Source organism: Jaculus jaculus, chromosome X, assembly GCF_020740685.1.
Source record: "Jaculus jaculus isolate mJacJac1 chromosome X, mJacJac1.mat.Y.cur, whole genome shotgun sequence".
In the NCBI taxonomy this organism is placed as follows: domain Eukaryota; kingdom Metazoa; phylum Chordata; class Mammalia; order Rodentia; family Dipodidae; genus Jaculus; species Jaculus jaculus.
Window position 1 is genome coordinate 120,067,189 of NC_059125.1, and position 24,462 is coordinate 120,091,650.

At 41.7% G+C, this 24,462-nt stretch overlaps 1 non-coding gene across 1 annotated transcript; it reads right to left on the bottom strand.

Annotated features, from left to right (window-relative positions):
- Positions 1-7,112: 7,112 nt before the first annotated feature.
- On the bottom strand, positions 7,113-7,219 carry LOC123456832. Its single transcript, XR_006634710.1, has one exon. It is a non-coding gene; the product is annotated as a U6 spliceosomal RNA (small nuclear RNA).
- Positions 7,220-24,462: the final 17,243 nt, after the last annotated feature.

Below are 24,462 nucleotides of genomic sequence, written 5' to 3' on the forward strand. Positions count from 1 at the left end.
GATAATGTAACAAAATATTGCTTTGTTTACATAAAATTTTAGCTCACCATAGACTTTAGTTCAATCTGGCTTTTAAAGACCAAAACAAAATAAAAAAACTTGAAATGAATCAAATGCCAACAAAAGCTTTAGGAGAGACCTGTTGGAGTATTGGATTAATAAAGAAACCAAAAGGTATCTATAAACAATGTCTTATTTGCTTAAAGCCCAAACAAAAGAGGAAATGCCAGGCATAGCTAAAATTAAAATTATTTACTTATTTTTATCAAGAAATTTAAAAGTCACATAGTTTAAAATGTGGAGTCAGGCTATCACATTGGAACCTTGAATCAGAGATCCTCCTGTTTCAGCTTCCCAAGTAGCTAGGATAATAGGACTACCTCATTTTAATGTTTATCTTTTTACTGAAGATCTTTAAAGTGCTTTTTAACCAGTTTTAAAGGAGGTTTTTCAACAGAATGATTTGGACCCATATCTTCAAAGATGAAGGCAAGGCAAACAAACCCACCAAACACAAACATGTTAGAAGTAATGGCTCTCCTGACACTGCCACTTGGCTGACAAACTGAACCTGAACCAGAAACAGATGCACTGTCAAACCCCAACTGAACCAGAAACAGACCTCCATTTGAAGTCTCTGAACAGAGCCAGAAGGGTCAAGGGTGGCCCCTCGATCCCTCATCCAGGGAAATTAATGCTACATCAAGCTTTCCTCTTGAACCCAGAAAAGTACACCAAACCAGAAAACCAGAAAAAAAAAAGAAAAACAAAAAGAGTGGAAAAAGCACCTCTGGAGGTTTCTTACTCAATGAAAGAGGGGGCCGGCAGTCCTGGGCAAAAGTTCCCCATCAATGGCTTGCTACCAACTCCAAAACCAGGAACATGCAGATGGATGGAGATATGCTTCTTGAGCCAAGACTAGGGGTCCTTCCCCGGTTCAGTCCCCCTAGAGAAGGGGAAGGAGGTCTTCAAATGTCAATCCCGGATGAGCCCCCAAGATGTTATGGGGTCCAGTGTCACACAAGTAAGAACATTGACTCACAGAATGTGAGGCAAAGTTTTATTTGGTAAAAAGAAGGAAAAAGAAGAAAACTGGTGCATTAGGTCTGCATCCCAGCATTCTGGATCTCAAGATGCAGCCCTGATTTGTTTGGAGAGTCAGCTTTTATTGGAAATAACCACATGATGTGTATAGTAAAAACAGGATTGGGAGTTAAACCACAAAATTACATACTGTTAAACAAGGGGGGGAACTATTACAAGAAGTCACAAGATTACATAGGTCGCATAGGCAGAACTGAGAAAAGAAACATTCTATGCTATGTAATCACTAAGATATTTAGAAACAAAAAGATACAGGGAGGTCATAGTCTATTGCACAGAGGTATCACCACATTCCTTGGGTAACAGTAAACTCCTGCATTGCACAGAGGTATCAACCATTCCTTTCACATTCCATTTTCCAGTTCCAGTATCCCCAATGGGCATAGACTTCTACACAGGGTTATGTAGCACTGAGAAGAAGTTACACAAGTGTTGAACAAAAGCAAGGACTTATGGCTGAAGAGGTTGCTTAGTGGTTAAAGGTGTTTGTAAAACTTAATAGCCTGAGTTTGATTTATTAGCACCCACGTAAAGCCAAATACACAAAGTGGTGCATGCATCTGGAAATAGTTTGCAGTGGCAGGAGGCCCTGGTGGATCCATATTTGCTCATTTTCTCTCAAATAAATACAAAACTGAATAAAAATAAATTATTAAATCCAGTTGTGGTGGCACACACATTTTATTCCAGAATTCAGGAGGGAGATATAGGAGGATCACTGTGAGTTCAAGGCCACCTTGGGAGTACAAAATGAGTTCCACATCAGCCTGGGCTAGAGTGAGACCCTACCTTCAAAGAACAAAACAAAAAAGAAGATAATTGAGAAGCAGAGGTAGGAGGGTTGCTGTGAGTTCAAGGCCAGTCTGGAACTACAGTGATCCATTCAGGTAAGCTTTGGTTAGAGTGAGACCCTTCCATAAAATGAAATGAAATAAAAATAAAATAAAATAAAATGGCATGATTTTGGAAAGACAGGCAAACCATGGTCACAAACCAGGAGATAATGCTTACCAACAAATTGAAAGCAGCTGGAAATGATTTTGTAAAAAAGAAAAACTAAACTAAAGCAGAATAAAATGTTGACATCTCTGACTTAAAATACCAGAAATACTTGCTAGCTTCAGGTAGTAAGAGGCTGTCCCTGCCTCTCACATTCTGGGATTAAGGTTTGAGCCACTACATGTGACAGCACCTTGTGACTGCCAATAATCACCTAAAATGCCTGGTGCTGGGATTAAAGATGTGAGATATCAAACCTGGCAGAATCCTTTAGCTTCCAATAATCCTCTAAATTGCTTGTGGGTTTGAGAGGGTGGTTGCTCACCTTCTCAGAATCCACCCTAAAACCAGTTTTAAACAGCACATAACATTATGGTGCGATAGAACAAGTGAGATGAACAGAGAAAAATCTCAATATATTCACCCTGATTTAAAGTGTCAATATTGGGCCAGAGAAATGGCACAGTGATTAAAGGCACTTGCTTGCCTAAAAGCCAGATGGCCTGATTTCGATTCCCCAGTACCCACATAAATTCAGATGCACAATGTGCCACATGTGTCTAGAGTTCAGTTACAGTGTCAAGAAGCCCTGATATGCCCATACTCATTTTCTGTTGGTCTCTATCTCTATCAAACAAATAAAAATAGTTAAAGCATCAATGTCTTTTTAAAAATATATTTTATTTATTTGTATATTTACTTGACAGAGAAAGAGGAAGAGAAGGAGAGAATGGGCACTCCAGACGTGTGCACCACCTTGTGCATCTGGCTAACGTGGTTCCTGGAGAATCGAACCTGAGTCCTTTAGCTTTGCAGGCAAACGTCTTAACCACTAAGCCATCTCTCCAGCCCTAAAGTGTCAATGTCTTTTTAAAGCACTTTTATTTAGTTAGAAAACCAAGTCCCTGTGGGCCTCAGGATCATAGCCCCAACCAGGGCACACATGGTACCCTGGCAGCCAATTGTGCTGAAGAGGCATAGCATTTTAAACTTTTTACTTATTTATTAGCAAGCAGAGAGGAGAGAGAAAGAGAGGGAAAACAGGTGCTCTAGGGCATTCAGCTGCTGTAAATAAACTGCAGATGCATATGCCACTTTGTGCATCTGGCTTTATGTGGGTACTGGGGAATTAAACCCAGGTCATTAGGCTTTGCAGGCAAGGATGAAGTGGCATAGCATTTTAGAACAAAGAAATTCTGTACATAAGACCCTTTCAAGATCACACTTTTAGGGAAGTGTTAGGGTTTATGGATTTAGAATCTTATGGATGGGAACCTAAATGAACCCAGAGTCTATGGATTTACAGTCTTACTGTTGGGGCCCTAAATAAAGTCTACAGATTTAAAGCCCTACTGATGGGACTCTGTATAGTGTAAAGATTTACATACTTACTGATGAGAATCTATAGATTCTGCAGATTTAGGTTCTTACAGATGGGACTCTAAATATCCTATTGATACAGAAAACTAAGGCTCACAGAACCTGCACCAGAGATAGAGTGGAGAATCAGAAAATTTATTCATGTCAACATGGACTCAGGGGAATAGCTTCCAAAGCCTGAGTCCTGAGCTCTGATAGTGTGTGTGTGGTGGTGGTGGTGGGGGGGGGTTATAGACAGTATCTCAGGCATTTTGACATCATCTTGAACTCATTATACTATTGGTAGATTACAAATTTTGAAGGTTACAAGATTTGGGGGCACTAACAGAAGATTTCTTAGCAATAAGTCAGTGATAAGAGAGTACAAATGTAGAACAGAAAGCTGTTTGTTCTGGGGTGATTGTGCCTGTGGCTGCACTAACCAGATAATATACAAGCAGGAGCTACAGAGATAGGGAGGAGACTCAGGGTCATGCTGTTTCCCTGGTAAAGCTTGGAAAATAGGAACTGTTTTAGACAATCATCTGGGCCTAGTTCCTTTGTTAAATTTTTGTTGTTGTTGTTTTTTCGAGGTAGGGTCTCACTCTAGCCCAGGCTGACCTGGGATTCACTATGGAGTCTCAGGGTGGCCTCGAACTCACGGTGATCTTCCTACCTCGGCCTCCCAAGTGCTGGGATTAAAGGCGTGTGTCACCACATCCGGCCTTTGTTAAATTTTTTCTACCACATTATGATCTATATAACTTTTTTTTTTCTGGGTAGGGTCTCACTCTAGCTCAGGCTGACCTGGAATTCATTATGTAGTCTCAGAGTGGCCTCGAACTCACGGCGATCCTCCTACCTCTCCCTACCGAGTGAAGGGATTAAAGGTGTGAGCCATCACGCCCGGCTAGTTTTGTTTTTGTTTTTATTTTCCCCAAGGCAGGGTTTTGCTCTAATCCAGTCTGACCTGGAATTTACTCTACTTACTGGATGGCCTGCAATTCACAGCAATCTTCCTACCTCTGCCTCCCAAATGCTGGGATTAAGGGCATTCACCACCCCACCACTCCCGGTTTATCTTCTTTTGTTGTTTTTTGATCTGGATAACTTTAGCCTCCCTGTGTAGAATCTATGACTGACATCTTTTAGACCCATGCTTACCACTTGTCTCAGCCACACATTCCCACATTTAGCCTCTAATCAGTGCTTCAGCCTGAAGCAATACTGGCAAACAAACAAACAAAATCCTCTGGAGTAGATAGAATGCAAACATTTCCATTCAAATCTGTTGGGTTGCCTAGATTAAGAAAGAAAGCCAGGGCTGGAGAGATGGCTTAGCGGTTAAGCGCTTGCCTCTGAAGCCTAAGGACCCCGGTTCGAGGCTCAGTTCCCCAGGTCCCACGTTAGCCAGATGCACAAGGGGGCGCATGCGTCTGGAGATCGTTTGCAGAGGCTGGAAGCCCTGGTGCACCCATTCTCTCTCTCCCTCTATCTGTCTTTCTCTCTGTGTCTGTCGCTCTCAAATAAATAAATAAAATATTTTAAAAAAATAAAAAAAAAAGAAAGAAAGCCAGACGGGTGTGGTGGCGCATGCCTTTAATCCAAGCATTCGGGAGGCAGAGGTAGGAGGATCACCATGAGTTCAAGGCCACCCTGAGACTACATAGTGAATTCCAGGATAGCCTGGGCTAGAGTGAGACCCTACCTCAAAAAAAAGAAAGAAAGAAAGAAAGAAAGAAAGAAAGAAAGAAAGAAAGAAAGAAAGAAGGAAGGAAGGAAAGAAAGAAAGAAGAAAGAAAGAAAGAAAGCAAGCAAGCAAGCAAGCAAGCCATGGGACTGGAAAGATGGTTTAATGATTAAGGTGCTTGCTGGCAAAGCCAAAGAACCTCGGTTCGATTCCCCAGGATCGATGTACACCAGATGCACAAGGTGGTATATGCATCTGGAATTTCTTTGCAGTGGCTGGAAGCCCTGCCATGCCCATTCTCTCTCTTTATCTGCTTCTTTCATGCTCTCAAATAAATACAATTTTGAAAATTATTTTAAAAATTAAAGAAAGCCATGTTGCAGGTGGAGAGATTGCTCAGTGGTTAAGTAGCTTGCCTGCCAAGCCTAGTGACCTGGCTTGGATTCCCCAGTACCCATGAGAACCAGATGCACAATGCGCCACATGCATCTGGAGTTCCTTTGCAGTAGCTAGAGGCCCTGGCATACCCATTCTCTCTATCCACCCCTCTCTTTCTTAAATAAATAAGTATAATATTAAAAATTGTTTTAAAAAATCCAGAAGCGGGCTGGAGAGATGGCTTAGCAGTTAAGTGCTTGCCTGTGAAGCCTAAGGACCCTGGTTCAAGGCTCAGTTCCCCAGGACCCACGTTAGCCAGATGCACAGGGGACACACGTGTCTAGAGTTCATTTGCAGTGGCTGGAGGCTCTGATGTGCCCATTCTCTTTCTCTCTGCCTCTTTAACTCTCTGTCTATCCCTCTCAAATAAGTAAATAAAAATAAACAAGAAAAGTTTTAAAGAAATCCAGAAACAATGCATCTGGAATTCTTTTACAGTGGCAAGTGGCCCTGCAGTGCCCATTCCCTCCCTCACACTTGCAAATAAATAAAAAAAAAATTTTTGTTCTTTTTTCGAGATAGGGTTTCACTCTAGCACAGACTGACCTGAAATTCACTTAGTAGTCTCAGAGTAGCTTGAACTGATAGTGATCCTCCTACCTCTGCCTTTTGAGTGCTGGGATTAAAGGTGTGCACCACCATGCCTGGCTAAAATATATTTTATTAACAATTTTTTGTTTGTTTTTCTGAGGCAGTGTCTCACTCTAGCCCAGGCTCACCGGGAATTTACTATGTATTCTCAGGATGGTCTTGAACTCATGGCGAGCCTCCTACCTCCACTTCCTGCGTGCTGGGATTAAAGGAATGCGTCAACATGCCCGGCTGCCTGACAATATTTTTAATATATTTTTTATTTATTTGTACACAGAGAGAGAGGAGAGAGAGAGAGAGAGAGAGAGAGAGAGAGAGAGAGCTGACTGTGGTGACCCATACCTTTAATCCCAGCACTGAGGAGGCAGAGGTAGGAGGATTACCATGAGTTCCAGGCCACCCTGAGACTGTGAATTCCAGCTTAGCCTGAGCTAGAGTGAGACCCTCCCTCACAAAAAAAAACACAAAAAATATTAGGGCTGGAAAGATGGTTTAGTGATTAAGGTGCTTGTCTGCCAAGCCTAAGGACCTATGTTTGACTCTCCAGATCCCATGTAAGCCAGATACACAAAGGTGAGGCAAGTGGAAGGTCGCACATGCCCACTAGGTGGCACAAGCATCTGGAGTTTTCAGTGGCTGAGGCCCTGGCATGCCAGTTCTTTCTCTCTCTCTTGCTCTTTCTAAAATGAAATGAAATGAAAAAATAAAATAAAATAAAATAGAAAAAGAATTAAAGGCAGGAAATTTGTTTTTGTTTTTGTTTTTCAAGGTAGGGTCTTGCTGTAGCCCAGACTGAACTGGAATGCACTATGTAATCTCAGGGTAGCCATGAACTCATGGCGATCTTCCTACTTCTCCCTTCTGAGTGTTGGGATTAAAGGCATGTGCTCCCATGCCTGGCCTAGAAATATTTTTTTAAGCATGAGACATTGATTATATGGAAAGCTTCACGAATTTGCATGTCATCCTTGCACAGGGGCCATGCTAATCTTCTCTGTATCATTCCAAATTTCGTATATGTACTGCTGAAGCGAGCACGAGACATTGATTATAATAAAATAGTATAATCCTTCTTTGAAAGTATCCTTCTTTTATTTGTTTATTTATATATTTATTTATTTGGTTTCTCGAGGTAGGGTTTCACTCTAGCTCAGGCTGACCTGGAATTCACTATGTAATCTCAGGCTGGCCTCAAACTCACGGCAGTCCTCCTACCTCTGCCTCCCGAGTGCTGGGATTAAACGCATTCACCACCACTGAAGTATCCTTCTTTTAAAATATTTTTATTTATTTGCAAGCAGAGAGAGAGAGTGAGAGAATGGGTGAGCCAGGGACCCAGGCACTGGAAATGAACTCCACAAGCATGTATGTACCACTATGCATCTGGCTTTATATGAGTATTGGGGAACTGAACCTGGGTTGTTACACTTTAAAGGCAAGTGCCTTAATCGCTGAGCTGAGGTAGGAAAGACCACTTGCTAAGGACTGAATTATAAGTAATGATTGTTGCCAAGACCCAATATCTTCTTGCTCAATGGAGCAAAAGTTTCCAGATATGCCCCCCCCCCCACACACAGGTCAGAATGTGGAAACGGTTAAGACAAAATAGAGCTTGCCCTTGGTAACCTTACCACATAGCTGAGTGCCACGGAACCACACAGCTAACTGCCACATATGCTTTTGTAAAGACCCTGCCTGACTGCTTGCCCCACCTAGCTGCTATGGTATCTACCCTGCTGCTATGGAATCCACCTTGCTGCTAGAATATAAAATGAAAGTGCAGGCTGAGTTTGGGGCCGGAGTTTCTTTGGGAGCAATCCCAGCTTTGGTCCCTGGGTAAAATGAACTCCTCTCTTCTGCTCTCATTGGTGTGGGAGTAATCATTTCAGAGAAATTCCTGCTTCATCTCTATCACTCCAGCCCAGGAAAATGTGTTTTTTTTTTTAATAATAAATTTGGACTGGAGAGATTGCTCAACAGTTAAGGTGGTTGCCTGCAAAGCCTAAGGACAAGAGTTCAATTCCCCAGAACCCACATAAAGTCAGATGCACAAAGTGGCACACATCTCTGGAGTTCATTTGCAGTGGCTGGAGGTCCTGGCATGCCCATTTTCTTTGCTCTCCCCCCAAATTTTTTATTAACGACTTCCATGATTATAAACAATATCCCATAGTAATGCCCTCCCTCCCTCCCCCCACTTTCCCCGTTGAAAGTCCACTCTCCATCATATCCGCTCCTCATCTCAATCAATCTCTCTTTCATTTTGATGTCATGATCTTTCCCTCCTATTATGATGGTCTTGTGTAGGTAGTGTCAGGCACTGTGAGGTCATGGATATCCAGGCCATTTCGTGTCTGGAGGAGCATGTTGTAATGGCATGCCCATTTTCCCTGTCCATCTCTGTCTTCTCTCTCTCTCTCCTTGCAAATAAATAAAACATTTAAAAAAAGGCCAAGCATGGTGGGTCACACCTTTAATCCCAGTACTCAGGAGGCAGGGGTAGGAGGATTGCCTTGAGTTCAAGGCCAGCCTGAGACTATATAGTGAATTCCAGGTCAAGCTTGGCCAGAGCGAGACCCTACCTTTAGAAAAAAAGAAACCCAAATAAGTAAAGTTGATTTCAAAGGAAGAAGTATAAAAAGCAGAGAGAACACAGACTCTTCATGGAGGAGGGAATGCCAGAGCTGTAAAATCTTCTGCCCCAGTGTGAGTTGTACTTTTATTGAACGAAGAATGCCTGCCCATCCAGGGTCCATGATTGGTCATCTAAGACAAATATAAAGCCATGATGTATACAGTACCAGGCAGATACCAGAAAGCTTACCAGCAAGCCCTCCAGGAAGAAGTAGGATGTGAATTACCCCCTTCACCAACTTGCATTGTCACTTACCCACTTCCCTTTTTCCTTATGTGTCTGGCTAGCCAAGGAAACGGTCTAGATCCTATATTGTCTCCATAGCAAAACAACACAGTTCCATAGCCAATTAAAAACTCAGGGTTTAGAGCCGGGCGTGGTGGGCACGTCTTTAATCCTAGCACTTGGGAGGCAGAGGTAGGAGGATCGCTGTGAGTTCAAGGCCACCCTGAGACTCCATAGTGAATTCCAGGTCAGCCTGGGCTAGAGTGAGACCCTACCTCGAAAAACCAAAAAAAAAAAAAAAACCTCAGGGTTTGGTAATCCTAACACTTGGGGGGCAGAGGTGGGATGATCGCCATGAGTTCAAGGCCATCATGAGACTACACAGTGAATTCTAGGTCAGCCTGAGCTAGAGTGAGACCTTGAAAAACAAAACAAAACAAAACAAGTCAAGGGCACACACCTTTAATCCCAGCACTTGGGAGGCAGAGGTAGGAGGATCGCCATGAGTTCGAGGCCACCCTGAGAATACATAGTGAATTCCAGGTCAGCCTGGGCTAGAGCAAAACCCTACCTAGAAACACCAATCAACCAACCAAACAAAAACCCAAAAAACAAAAAAACAGAGCTGGGGCTGGGGAGATTGCTCAATGGTTAAAGGGGCTTACTTGCAAACACCTGCCAGCTTGGGGTTCAATTCCCCAGTCAGCCATATAAAACAGAACAGGCATTTGTTTGCAGTGGCAAGAGACCCTGGTGCAGGCATGGACACACACACATGCTGTGCAAATTAATTGATTTTTTAAAAGCCAAAGTTCATTACTTTAGGAACAAGTGAAGTATTTTTTTTTTTTCCTGTTGTTTTATTTTGAAACGGAGCCTCAAAAAATGTAGTCCAAGCCTCTTGAAAGCTTGGATTACTGGCATGTGCCACCATTCCTGGTCCAAACTTGGCACAAGTTCTTTTAGTAAATATGTATTGTTTTATACAGTAATATTCACCAATTCCCTCCTTCCTCTGTGGGACCAATAATGTTGTAATATAACTTGCTACTGTCTGTCAGTTTGTTCAAACAGACTGCAAAATTCTAGATGGTAAGAACTCAAACCTTTCTTTTGACTCCCAATGCCTGGCATGTGCTAGGAACTCAGTAAATGTTTGCTTCTTTCATTAATGAACAGCAAAGCAAACAGCAAAAATTTAGCTGGTCAGGCAGCTAAATTCTGAAAGGGTTTCTTAGTAATTTTTACATGATGGGACTGAGGGAACCTAGATAATGATTTATCGTTTCTTTCCCATTTTAAAAATATTTAATTAAGCCGGGCATAGTGGCACACGCCTTTAATCCCAGCACTTGGGCAGCAGAGGTAGGAGCATCACCATGAGTTCAAGGCCACCCTGAGACTACACAGTGAATTCCAATTCCAGGTCAGCCTGGGCTAGAGTGAGGCCCTGCCTCAAAAAAATTAATTAATTAATTTGCAAGCACAGAGAGAGGGGGAGAGAGAAGGAAAGGGAGAGAGAATGAAAAAGAATGGGATTGTCACGACCCCTTTCCATTGCAAACTAACTCCAGATTCATGCACCACTTTGTGCATCTGGCTTTACATGGGTCCCAGGGAATTGAACCTGGGTCCTTTGGCTTTGCAGGCAAGTGCCTTAATTGCTAAGCCATCTCTCCAGCCCTCTTTGCGCCCCCCCCCCCCGGCCTTTTTGTTTTAAAATATTTGAGAAGGATGGATGTGGTTGTGCACACCTTCAATCCCAGCATTTGTGAGGCAGAGGTAGGAGGATCACCATGAGTTTGAGGCCACCCTGAGACAACATAGTGAATTCCAGGTCAGCCTGGGCTAGAGTGAAAACCTACCTCGAAAAACCAGAAAAAAAAAAAAAATGAGAGAGAGAGAGAGAATGAGCACACCAGGGCCTCTAGCCACTGCAAATGAATTCCAGGTGCATGTGCCACCATGTGCATCTTGTTTATGTGGGTTCTGGGGAGTAGAACCTGGTCCTTATGCTTTGTAGATAAGCGCGTCAACTGCAAAGCCGTCTTTCCAGCCCTTTCCTTATTGTTTTGAGACAGTGTCTCACATAGTCCAGGGTGGCCTGAAGCTGGCTATGTAACAGAGAATGACCTTGACACGATCCTTCTGCTTCCACTTGGGAGAAAAGATTAGTGTTACCATGTTTGGTTTATGCTGTCCTAGGACTCAAACCCATGGCTTTCTATATGTTAGGCAAGCACTTTACCAATTGAGCCACCTCACTAGCCCACCTATCACTTCTTTTTAAAATAGAAACACACACACAAATATATATATATATATATATATATATATATATATATAGAGAGAGAGAGAGAGAGAGAGAGAGAGAGAGAGAGAGAGAGAGACATAAAGACAGAGACAATAGTTGCACCAGAGTTTTCTGCTGCTGCAAATGGGCTCCAGATCTTCAGATGCATGCATCATTTTGCTCATCTGGTTTTATGTGGGTACTGGGGAAATGAACTTGGGTTGGTAGGCTTTGCAGGCAAGTATTCCAAATGCTGAGCCATCTCTCTCTAGTCCCTATCTATCATTTCTTTGAGTTTTTTGGAGGAGGGAAAAACAGTTCATAAATGAAAGGAACAATAAAAGAGAAACACAGTTCCTATATGATGTTCTGTGGTGCCACATAGCCAATGTAAGTCATTGAACTGCAACTGGAAGCCACACTGTTCTCGTATAGCCTTAGACCCAGCTTGTCTCTGTCACCAGCTACTCTCTACTTGTATCTTCTGTTTATTCTTTTTTTTTTTAAATTTATTTATTTGAGAGCGACAGACACAGAGAGAAAGACAGATAGAGGGAGAGAGAGAGAATGGGCGCGCCAGGGCTTCCAGCCTCTGCAAACGAACTCCAGACGCGTGCGCCCCCTTGTGCATCTGGCTAACGTGGGACCTGGGGAACTGAGCCTCAAACTGAGGTCCTTAGGCTTCACAGGCAAGCGCTTAGCCGCTAAGCCATCTCTCCAGCCCCTTCTGTTTATTCTTTAGCTCCCCAGTACTATTTGCCATCTTTTCTTTTTTTTTAATTTTGTTCATTTTTTTAAATTTATTTGAGAGTGACAGAGAGAGAAAGAGGCAGACAGAGAGAGAGAGAGAGAGAGAGAGAGAGAGAGAGAGAGAGAGAGAGAGAGAGAATGGGCATGCCAGGGCCTCCAGCCACTGCAAACGATGGCCAGACGCGTGCGCCCCCTTGTGCATCTGGCTAACATGGGTCCTGGGGAATCCAGCCTCAAACTGGGGTCCTTAGGCTTCACAGGCAAGCGCTTAAACCACTAAGCCATCTCTCCAGCCTGTTTGCCATCTTTCACTCCTTTGGACTTTTATACATACTGTTTCCTCTGCCTAGAAAGGTCTTTCTTGTATTCCTTTTTTAAAAAATATTTATTTATTTATTAATTGACAGAGAAAGAAGGTGAGAGAGAGAGAGAGAGAGAGAGAATGGGGCCGGGCATGGTGGCGCACGCCTTTAATCCCAGCACTCGGGAGGCAGAGGTAGGAGGATCTCCGAGAGTTCGAGGCCACCCTGTCTCAGTGAATTCCAGGTCAGCCTGAGCCAGAGTGAGACCCTACCTCGAAAAACCAAAAAAAAAAAAAAAAAAAAAAAGAAAGAAAAAGAAAAGAAAAGAAACTGGGCACGCCAGGGCCTCTAGTCACTGCAAACGAACTCCAGATGCATGCATCCCCTTATGCATCTGGCTATCGTGGGACCTGGGGAATCAAACCTGGGTCCTTTGGCTTTGCAGGCAAATGTCTTAACAATTAAGACATCCCTCCAGCCCCAGCATTTTTTTCTCTCTCTCCCTTCCTTCCCCCCTTCCTTCCTTCCTTCCTTCCTTCCTTCCTTCCTTCCTTCCTTCCTTCCTTCCTTCCTTCCTTCCTTCCTTCCTTCCTTCCTTCCTTCCTTCTTTCTTTCTTTCTTTCTTTCTTTCTTTCTTTCTTTCTTTTTCTTAAGGTATGGTCTTGCTATAGCCCAGACTGACCAGGAATTCACAATGTAATCTCAGGGTGGCCTCGAACTCACAGAGATCCTCCTACCTGTGTGTCCCCAATGCAGGGATTAAAGGTGTGCACCACCATGCCAGGCTCTTTCTTGCATTTCTTTTCTTTTTTTTTTTTTTACTTTTTTTTATTGACAACTACTGCAATTGTAAACAATATCCCATGGTAATTACCTCCTTCGCCCCCCTTTCCCCTTTGAAACTCCACTCTCTATCATAATCCCTCCCCATCTCAATCAGTCTCTCTTTTATTTTAATGTCAGAATCTTTTCTTCCTATTAGGATGGTCTTTTGTAGGTAGTGTCAGACATGGTGCGGTCATGGATATTCAAGCCATTTTGTGTCTGGAGGAGCATGTTGTAAGGAGTCCTAACCTTCCTTTGGCTCTTACATTCTTTCTCCCACCTCTTCCACAATGGACCCTGTGCCTTGGAAGTTGTGATAGAGATATTGCAGTGTTGAACACTCCTCTATGCTTCTTCTCAGCACCATGATACCTTCTGAGTAATCCCAAGGTCACTGCCATCTGAAAAGAGAAGCTTCTCTAACCAAAAGTGAGAGTAGCATTAATATATTGGGCATGAACATTAAGAGCTTGCTGGGCAGTTTGGTGAGCATAGTATATACATTTAGCCAGACTGCAGCAGACGTTACATACACTCTTAGGGCTCATGACTACACCTGTTGCAGGTTTTCAGTATCAGGGATGTATTCCCTCCCATGGAGTGGGCCTCCAATCAAATTAGAGGGCAGTTGGTTTCCCCAATAACAGACGTACCACTATTGCACCTGTTGGCTCATTTGTCCTGGCTGGACAAATATAAGCCTTGCAGTGTCCACTGTTGGGTATCTTCACTGGTGATTTTTCTCTCTCCCATTGAACTGAATGCAGAATGGCTTCTTCCAGCTTTCTGTCAGCTGGTTTACATTGAAGAGGTTTTCAGCTCATCTCCAGCAGGGTTTCTCAGTGACCTTGCAGCCCAAGTATGTGGAGTCTTCAGCACTAGGGCCTTACCATCTATTCCTAGTGGAAAACCAAGGGCCTTGGCAATGGCCTGTAATGCTTTGGGGGCATCATGAACCTCCCTGGCCAACAACTCACTGGAAGGTATCCCATCCCTGGCACTGAAAATTTTCTAGTAACAATCTATGGCTCCTGAGTGTTCTATTGTCCAAAAAAGTAGGATTCTATATGACTTATTTATATCCTCTTAGATTTTGATTAGCCCTCCCTCCACCTTTCCTTTACTCAATCTCTTTCCCTGACCTCACTTTGGGCCTTTTCACCCCCATTAATCTGTTGTTCTACTTACATATCTACAATGCCATTCTATTAAGTTTCCCCTCCCTCTCCTTCTATTCCCTTTATATCTCCTTTCTAGCTTACTGGCCTCTGCTACTAAATTTTCTTCCTACTCACACAGAAGTCCATCCCTGAATCTCTGGGATAAAGCCTACTTTGTCAGGGTGAATGATCTTTCTGACATATTCTTATATTCTTTTTGCCAATATTTTGTTGAGAATTTTTGCATCTATGTTCATGAGGGAGATTGGTCTGTAATTTTCTTTTTTTGTTCTATCTTTGCCTGGTTTTGGTATCAGGGTGATGCTGGCTTTGTAGAAGGAGTTTGGTAGGTTTCCTTCTTTTTCTATTTTATGAAAAAGCTTAAGAAGCAATGGTGTTAGTTCTTCTCTGGTAAAATTCACCAGTGAAATCCATCTGGCTTGGACTTTTTTTAGTTTGGAGATCTTTTATAACTGCTTGGATCTCCATACTTGTTTTAGGTCTATTTAAGTGATTAATCTCGTAGGTCATATAAATCAAAGAAATCATCCATTTCTTTCAGATTTTTATACTTAGTGAAGTATATGTTTTTATACTATGTCCTTATGATTTTTTTGAATTGCTCTGGTATCTGTTGTAATGTTGCCTATTTCATCTCTAATTTTATTTGTGTCTGTTCTCTCTTTCTTTTGGTCAGATTTGCTAAGGGTTTATCAATCTTGTTTATCCTTTCAAAGAACCAACTCTTTGTTTCACTGATCTGTTGGATTTTTGGGGAGGGCATATATTTCATCAATTTCTGTCCTAATCGTTATTATTGCTTCCTGTCTACTGATTTTTGGTTTACCTTGTTCTTCTTTTTCCAAGGCTTTAAGGTGAAGCATTAGGTCATTTACTTAAGACCTTTCTAATTTCTTTTTTTTTTTTTTTTTTTTTGGTTTTACAAGGTAGGGTCTCACTCTGGCTCAGGCTGACCTGAAATTCCCTCTGTAGTCTCAGGGTGGGCTCGAACTCTCAGCGATCCTCCTACCTCTGCCTTCCGAGTGCTGGGATTAAAGGCATGCGCCACCACACCCGGCTTCTAATTTCTTAATATAGGCACTTAAACTATAAATTTCCCTCTTAGTATTGCCTTCATTGCATCCCAAAGATTTTGGTATGTTGTGTTCTCATTATTATTTGACTCTATGAATTTTTTTTATTTCCTTCTTGATTTCTTCATTGACCCATTCATAATTTAGTAGTGTATTATTTAGTTTCCATGATTTTATGTATGCTCTATTGCTTTTCTTACTATTAGTTTGTAGTTTGATTCCATTGTGGTCAGATAGATTGTAAGGAATTATTTCAATTTTCGTGTATTTGTTAAGATTTGCTTTGTGTCCTAATATATGGTCTGTCTTAGAGAATGTTCCATGTGCTGCTGAAAATAATGCATATTCTGCAGCATTTGGATGAAATGTCCTGTATATATCTGTTAGGTCCATTCCTTCTATGACCTCATTTAGTCCAGGTGCCTCTCTATTTATTTTTTCCCAGGATGACCTGTCAAGTGATGAGAGTGGGGTGTTGAAGTCATCCACCACAACTGTATTTGGCATTAACTGTGAGCTTAGTTCTAATAGCATTTGTTTGATGAAGTTGGGAGACCCCTGTTAGGTGCATATATGTTTAGGATTGTAATACTCTCCTGTTTGAGTGTGCCTTTAATCAGTATAAAGTGAACTTCCTTATCTTTCTTGACTAACGTTTGGACTGAAGTCTACCTTGTCAGATATTAGGATAGCAACTCCTGCTTGTTTTCTATGCCCATTTGCTTGAAACACTGTTTTCCAACCTTTCACCCTAAGATAGTGTCATCCTTTGTAGAAAGATGAGCTTCTTGGAGATAACAAATTGAAGGATCCTGCTTTTTAACCCATTTTGCAAACCTAAGACTATGGGTTGGAGCATTGAGGCCATTGATATTAAGAGTTATTGAAAGGTGTGTATTTATTTTTGCCATTTTTCTTGTTTTGTAGTTCTTCCAGTCTTTCTTTTGCTCTCTTGTATTAACTAGTATTTGAGTTTGTTTGAGTTTTTCCAGGTTCCTTATTATGTGTGCTTTTCTTTCTCTTCAGCATGGAGGATCCTTTCAAGTATCTTCTGTAGAACTCGTTTTGTCTTCAAATATTCCTTTAGCCTGGTTTTGTTGTGTAATGTCCTTATTTCTCCATCTATTTGAATGGATAGCTTTTCAGGATAAAGTAACCTTGGTTGGCAGTTGTTATCTTTCAGAATTTGGAATACATCACTCCATGCACTTCTGACTTTTAAAGTTTGTGTTGAGTAATCTGCTGTGATTCTGATGGTCTTGCCTTTGTATGTGACTCAATTTTTCTCTCTAACTGCTTTCAATATATTTATTTGGTTTGTATGTTTGGTATTTTAATTATAATATGGTGAGGAGAAGTTTTTTCCAGGTTTTTCTGGTTGGTTTCCTAAAGACTTCCTGTATCTTCATTGGAATCTCTTTTCCAATTTGGGGGATGTTTTCTTCTATGATTTGGTTGAAAATGCCTACTATGCCTTTGGAGTGAAATTCTTTTCCAACTATACTCTGAATTCTTATGTTTGATCTTTTCATGGTGTCCCAAATATCTTGAAATTCCCATTCATACTTTCCTATTAGTTTGTCTTTCTCTTTATTGGACTGTATTAGATCTGCCACCTGGTCTTCTAGTTTAGATATTCTGTCCTCTCCTTCATTCAGTCTACTGGTGAGATTTTCTACAGAGTTTTTTATTTCATTGACTGTGTTCTTCATTGCTAGTAGTTCTGACTGGTTTTTCTTTATTATTTATATTTCCTTATTTATGTCTTGTATTGACCTCCTCATTTTGTTAAATTGGTTTCCTGTGTCTTATCCGATTTCCTCTTTCATTCCTTTGATTTCCTCTTTGATTTCTTTGAACATATTTATAATCATTCTTTTGAAATCTTTCTCAGGCATTTCCTCTAAATCAGTCTCACTGGAGGTCATGTCTGATGCATTATTACTTTTTGGTGGATTTATATTGTCTTGATATAAATTGTCTTGTTCTATAATGTACATATTTTTGCATCTTGTATTAATTTAATGCTTGGATTTTCTAATTATCTGCAGTATTATTAGATGTATCCATCAATCTGTTGTTATATATCTTCAGGGTAGAAGCTTAAGGTGCTAGGTGTGGCTCTCAAGACTCTCAGAGTAACTATAAAAGTGACCCTAGGTGTTGGTTTTGCCTGCTACGAGAGTATTCAAGTAAGGTGAGTGGAACAAAATACAGGCAGTTTCTAAAGTTTAACTAAACAATGTACACATTCAATGAAAAACAGCACAGAGTATTTATGCATGAGTAGGTCTTATGACAACTACGTCCTCTAACAATATTACTGTCCCTTAGGATGTACATTCCCCCCACCTTTAATCCTTTCAACTAGGAGGCTAAGATTTCTGGTCTGTTGAGTGTTCTAAGTCAGCTTGTGACCAAGTGAGACCCTTCCCTAATGTGTAACAGAAGAGGAAACAAAGGCACTATAAATCAGGAAGCAACAAATGACAAGCCCCAAATATAGCATATTTAAGAATGGCAAATCCGGGCTGGAGAGATGGCTTAGTGGTTAAGCTCTTGCCTGTGAAGCCTAAGGACCCCGGTTGGAGGCTCAATTCCCCAGGACCCACGTTAACCAGATGCACAAGGGGGCGCAAGCATCTGGAGTTCGTTTGCAGTGGCTGGAGGCCCTGGCGCACCCATTCTCTCTCTCTGTCTGCCTCTTTGTCTGTTGCTCCCAAATAAATAAATTAAAAAAAAAAAAGAATGGCAAATCCAACAATCCATCAGATTTAACATATAATTTAGCCTGACATGGAAGGAGCAATTAGCACTTCTGATTCAAGCCTATATAGCAGGTTTATTTGGCAGGTACTGACCTGGTTTATTCCCAGTTATCTTTTGGTATGGTTTTGGTCTCAATTATGCTGCGTTCCTGTTTGGGTCCCTCTTTGTTGCACCGTGAGTTCAGGTAGGCTGGCTGGCACATTGGATTGCTGCTCTGACTGTCTGTGCTGGGTGCTGTGTAGGTGAGCTCTCTTCCCCGGGTCTCTGGTGCTTGCTGGTGCTCGTTCTGGTGGGGGGGGGAGGGAAGGCTGTGGATGGTGGCTGAAGTTCTCCCGCTGGTCCTTGCAATCCTCTTCCTCATGAGCTGCTCCTCAGTTGGTGCCTTCTGCCCACCCTTCATATTTCTTGAGTTTGTGAGCAGGCTGGTGTGAATGGAAAATCTCCTCACCTGGTTCTTCCTGCATCTCAGGCTGAGCCTTACAACTGTGGCCATGTGGACTTGGTTCCACTGCTGCTGGAGCTGCTTCTGCCTGCTTCTGTGGGCTCTAGATGCTCTGTATCTCTCCTACTTCTCTGCTGCAGTTGATAATTTCTTACATGCCTCACTTTTTAGTAGAAGAGTGTATTTTGCTGGGGATTTTTTTTCCTGGCTTTTTCTCCCCTAGGCTGCTTTGGTGTGGTTCCTATGCCACCATATTAGCAAGAAAGACTTCCAATACTACATTAATTAAGGGTGGGGACAGCTGGGATTGGTGGCACATACTTCAATCCCAGCACTTGGGAGGCAGAGGTAGGAGGATTGTGTGAGTTTGAGGCCACCCTGAGAGTACATAGTGAATTCCAGGTCAGATTGGGCTAGAGCCAGACTCTACCTTGAAAAACCAAAATAAAAGTGGGGACAATGGACACCCTTGTCTTGTTCCTGATTTTGGCAGTTTCTTTTCTCTTTTTTTTGCGGGGGTTAGGGGCTCAAGGTAGGGTCTCACTCTAGCTCAGGCTGATCTAGAATTCACTATGTACTCTCAAGGTGGCCTCAAACTCACACAATTCTCCTACTCCTTCCTACCAAGTGCTGGGATTAAAGGTGTGTTTTCCTGAGTTTAGTAGAATATCTTCAAGTTTTTCCCCATTTAATATTCTATTGGCTGTAGGTTTGTCATACATAGCCTTTATTATGTTGAGATATGTTCCTTCTATTTCCAGTTTCTTTAGGACCTTTACCATGAAGGGATATTGGATTTTGTCAAATGATTTTTCTGCATCTATTGAGATTATCATGTGATTTTTGCCCTTCAGTCCATTTACATAGTGTATTACATTTATCAATTTGCATATGTTGAACTATCCGTGTGTCTCTAGATTTCTTCAATGACCTATTTATCATTCAGTAGTGTAGTGTTTAGTTTCCATAACTTTGTATATGTTGTATAGTTTTTCTTGTTGTTGATTTGTAGTTTAATCCCACTGTGATCAGATAGAGTACAAGGACGTATTTCAATTTTCCTGTATTTTTAAAAATTTGCTTTGTGTCCTAAAATATGGTCTATTTCAGAGGTTGTTTCATGTGCTGCTGAAAAGAATGTGACTTCTGCAACATTAAGAGGGAATGTTCTGTAGATATCTGTTAGGTCCATTTGTTCTATGACCTCATTTAATCCAGATGCATCTCTGTTTATTTTTTGCCAGGATGACCTGTAAATTGATGAGTGTGGGGTATTGAAGTCACCAAATACAATTGTGCTTGGTGTTATCTGTGACCTTAAGTCTAATATTATTTATTTGATGAAACTGGGAGCCCCTATGCTAAGTTAATATATGTTTAGAATTGTTATGCCCTCCTGTTGGAGTGTTCCTTTAATCAATATAAAGTGATCTTCTTTATTTTTTCTCAGGAATGTTGGTTTGAAGTCTATCCTGCCAGATATTAGGATAGCAATACTTGTTTGTTTTCTAGGCCCATTTGCTTGAAATACCATTTTCCATCCTTTCACCCTAAGATAGTTTCTATATGTTATGGAGAGGTAAGTTTCTTGGTGCAACAAACAGAAGGATCCTGTCTCTCTTTTTTTGTTTTGAGGTAGGATTTTGCTCTAGCTCAGGCTGACCTGGAATTCACTATGTAGTTTCAGGGTGGCCTTGAACTCACAGTAATCCTTCTACCTATGCCTCCAAAGTGCTGGCATTAATGTTGTGTGCCACCATTCCTGGATAGTATCTTGTCTTTAATCCCATCTACAAGCCTTTGGTTGGGGAATTGAGGCCACTGATATTAAGAGCTATACTGAGGCTGGGTGTGGTGGCTGGTACTTTTAATACCAGCACTTGGGGGCAGAGGTAAGAGGATCATCATGAGTTCAAGGCCACCCTGAGAGTACAGAATGAATTCCAGGTTAGCCTGGGCTAGAGTGAGACCCTACCTTGAAAAAACAAAAACAAAAAAAAAAAACACAACAAAAAGAGTTATTATTGAAAGGTGTGAATTTCTTCTTTTGTAGTTTCTTCAGTTTTCCCTTAATCCCTTGTATGAACTATTATTTGATATGCTTTTTTTTTTTTTTTCTGTTTTCTCATGTGTGTGCTTTCATTTCAGTGTGAAGGATTCCTTCAAGTATTTTCTGGCTTACATGGGCTCTGGGAAATCAAACCTGGTTCCCTAGGCTTTGCAGACAAGCATCTTAACCACTAAGCCATCTCTCTAGTCCCCCTTTAGATATTTTCTTTTTTCTTTCTTTCTTTCTTTCTTTTTTTTTTTTTTTTTTTTTTTGATTTTCGAGGTAGGTTCTCACTCCTCACTCTAGCCCAGGCTGACCTGGAATTAACTCTGTAGTCTCAGGGTGGCCTTGAACTCACTGTGATCCTCCTACTTCTGCCTCCCAAGTGCTGGGATTAAAGGCGTGCGCCACCACGCCCAGCTACTTTAGGTATTTTCTATAGAGCTGGCTTAGTGGTCATATATTCTGTTAGCCAGTTTTTGTCATGGAATGTCCTTATTTCTCCATCTATTTGAATGGATAGCGTTGCAGGATAAAGTAACCTTGGTTGACAGTTGTTATCTTTCAGAACTTGGAATACATTATTCCAAGCCCTTCTGGCTTTTAGTTTGTGTTGAGTAATGTCCTGTTATCCTGCTTAGCTAGCCTTTATAATTGACTTGTTTTTGTTTTTGTTTTTTTCTCTCTCTAACTGCTTTTAGCATATTTTCTTTGGTTTGTGTGTTTTTTAGTTAAATTATAATATGGCGAGGAGAGGTTCTTTCCTGGTTTTGTCTGGTGTTCTAAAGGCTTCCTGTATCTGTATAGGCATTTTTCCATATTTGTGGAAAATTTTTACCTTTTTTCTTAATTCTTTTTCCTTTTTTTTTTTTTTTTTTTTTGTTTGTTTTTGAGGTAGGGTCTTGCTGTAGCCGAGGCTGATCTGAAACTCACTATGTAGTCTCAGGGTGGCCTCGAACTCACGGGAATCCTCCTACCTCTGCCTCCCAAGTGCTGGGGTCAAAGGTGTGTGCCACCATGCATGGTGGAATTTTTTTCTGTGAGTTTTTGAAAACACCTACTATGCTTTTGGAGTGAAATCCTTCTTCCTCTGAATTCTTATTTATTCATCGTGTCCTGAATGTCTTGAAATTCCCATTCATACCTTCCTATCAGCTTATCTTTTTTAAATTTTAATTAATTTATTTATTTTATGGAGAAAGAGGGAAAGAGAGAGAATGGGTGTGCCAGGGCCTCCAGCCACTACAAACGAACTCCAGACGTATGCGCCCCCTTGTGCATATGGCTAATGTGGGTCCTGGGGAATCAAACCTGGGTCCTTTGGCTTTTCAGGCAAACGCCTTAACCCCTAAGCCATCCCTTCAGCCCTGTCATTCTCTTTGTTGGACTGTATTAGATCTACCATAGTTTAGATATTCTGTTCCCTTCTTTATCCACTCTACTGGTGAGACTTTCTACAGAATTTATTATTTGACTTACTGTGTTTTTCATTTCTAGTATTTGTGTTTGGGTTTTTTTCAGTATTTCTATTTCTTTACTTATGTTTTGTATTGACCTCCTTAGCTCATTAAGTTGGTTTCCTTTGGTAATTTGTTTCCTGCTTTGATTCTTTGGATTTCTTTTTTTTTTTTTTTTTCCGAGGTAGGGTCTCACTCTGGCCCAGGCTGACCTGGAATTAACTCTGTAGTCTCAGGGTGGCCTCAAACTCACAGCGATCCTCCTACCTCTGCCTCCCAAGTGTTGGGATTAAAGGCAAGTGCCACCATGCCCAGCTATTTTTTTTTTTTTGAGGTAGGGTTTCACTCTAGTCCAGGCTTACCTGGAATTCATTATGTAATCTCATGGGGGTCCTCGAATTTATCGTGATCATCCTACCTTTGCCTCCCAAGTGCGAGGACTAAAGGCGTGTGCCACCATGCCCAGTTTTCTTCTTTAATTTCTTTGAACATAGTTATAATTACTTTTTTGAAATCTTTGTCAGGGGCTGGGTGTGGTGGCACACACCTTTAATCCCAGCACTTGGGATGCAGAGGTAAGGAGTATTGCCATGAGCTCAAAGTCCTTGTGAGACTACATAGTGAAATCTTTGTCAGGCATTTCCTCTATATCACTCACTGGAAGTCATTTCTGATGGATTTATAAATTTTGTGGAATTATATTGTCTTGATTTTTTGTGTTTCTTGCATTATCATGTAGAGATTTTTTTTTCAAGGTAGGGTTTCACTCTAGCTCAGGCTGGCTTGGAATTCACTATGTACTCTCAGGGTGGTCTTGAACTCATGGCAATCCTCCTACCTCTGCCTTCTGAGTGCTGGGATTAAAGGTGTGTGCTACCACGCCTGCGCACCCCTTTTTTCATGTAGAGAGTTTTGCATCTTAATTTGATGCTTGTGTTTTCTAATTATCTGCAGTTTTTTTTTTCTTTCAAGGTAGATTCTCACTCTAGCCCAGGCTGACCTGGAGTTCACTGTAGTCTCAGGATTGCCTTGAACTCATGGAAACCCTCCTACTTCTGTCTCCCAAGTACTGGTATTAAAGGCATACACCACCATGCCTGGCTTATCTGTAGTTTTCTTAGACATGTGAATCTGACTATATATCTTCAGGATAGGAGAATAAAGTGCCAAATGTGGCTCTTATATTTCTTCCAGAGTAACAGCAGAAATGATCGTAGGTGTTGGGTTTGCCTGCTATGGAAGTATTCTAATAGGCTTTGAGGAGCAAAATACAGGCAAATGCTAAAATTCAGTTGAACAATATATGCATTCAATCAAAACCAGCACAGAGTATTTATGTACTAGTGGGCATAAAAACAAACAGATAATCTATCAAAGTCCCTAAGGGTGTGTATTGCTCCACACCCTTAATCTTGTCAACTGGGAGGCTAAGATTTCTGGCCTGTAAAGGGTTCCAGGTCAGCCTGGGGCTGAGTGAGACCCTGCCCCCAGTAGTAATGACAGAAGAAGAAAACAGAGGCACTATAAATCAGGAAGCAACAAAGGACAGCCCCAAAATGCAGTTTATTTAAGAATGGCAGAAGCCAGGCATCATGGTTCATGCCTTTAATCCCAGCACTTGGGAGGCAGAGGTAGAAGGATTGCCATGAGATCAAGATCTCAAATAAATGAGTAAATAACTATTTTAAAAATTGTGACTTCTGGTAAAGATGGGAGCATAGCAGCCACACCAAAGCAATCTAGGGGGAGAAATAGGCATAAAACCAGAATACAGTCTTCTACCAAAAAGTGAAGGCAAATAAGGAATTATCAATCACAGCAAAGAATCGAGAGAGACCCAGAGCTTCTAGCAAGCAGGCAACCAGCCACAATCGGCTCCTGCTGTGGTGCCATTGGCCCCGGTCCGTCCTGGTCTCTTGGAAGAGCTATGTGCCTGAGCTGCAGAAGCAGAAACCAGGTGGGGAGACTCCACTCACACCAGCCTCCTCACAAAGTCAATAACCCGAAGGAGCAGATATCAGGGACGAGCTGAGCAGCTGCTGAAGAAGAGGACTAACTTCAGGCACCCTCCATAGCCTCCCCACCCCTAACTGCCAGCACTGGCAACCACTAGAGACCTGGGAAAGGAAACTTAGCTACAAAGCACCCAGAACAGGCAATCAGAGCAGCAGACCCACTGACCCAGCCAGCCTAGCCAAGCCCACAGTTCAGTAAAGAGGGACCCAAGTGGGCATGAAGCATAGGTGAGACCAAAGCCATCCCAAAAAGTAACAGGGCCT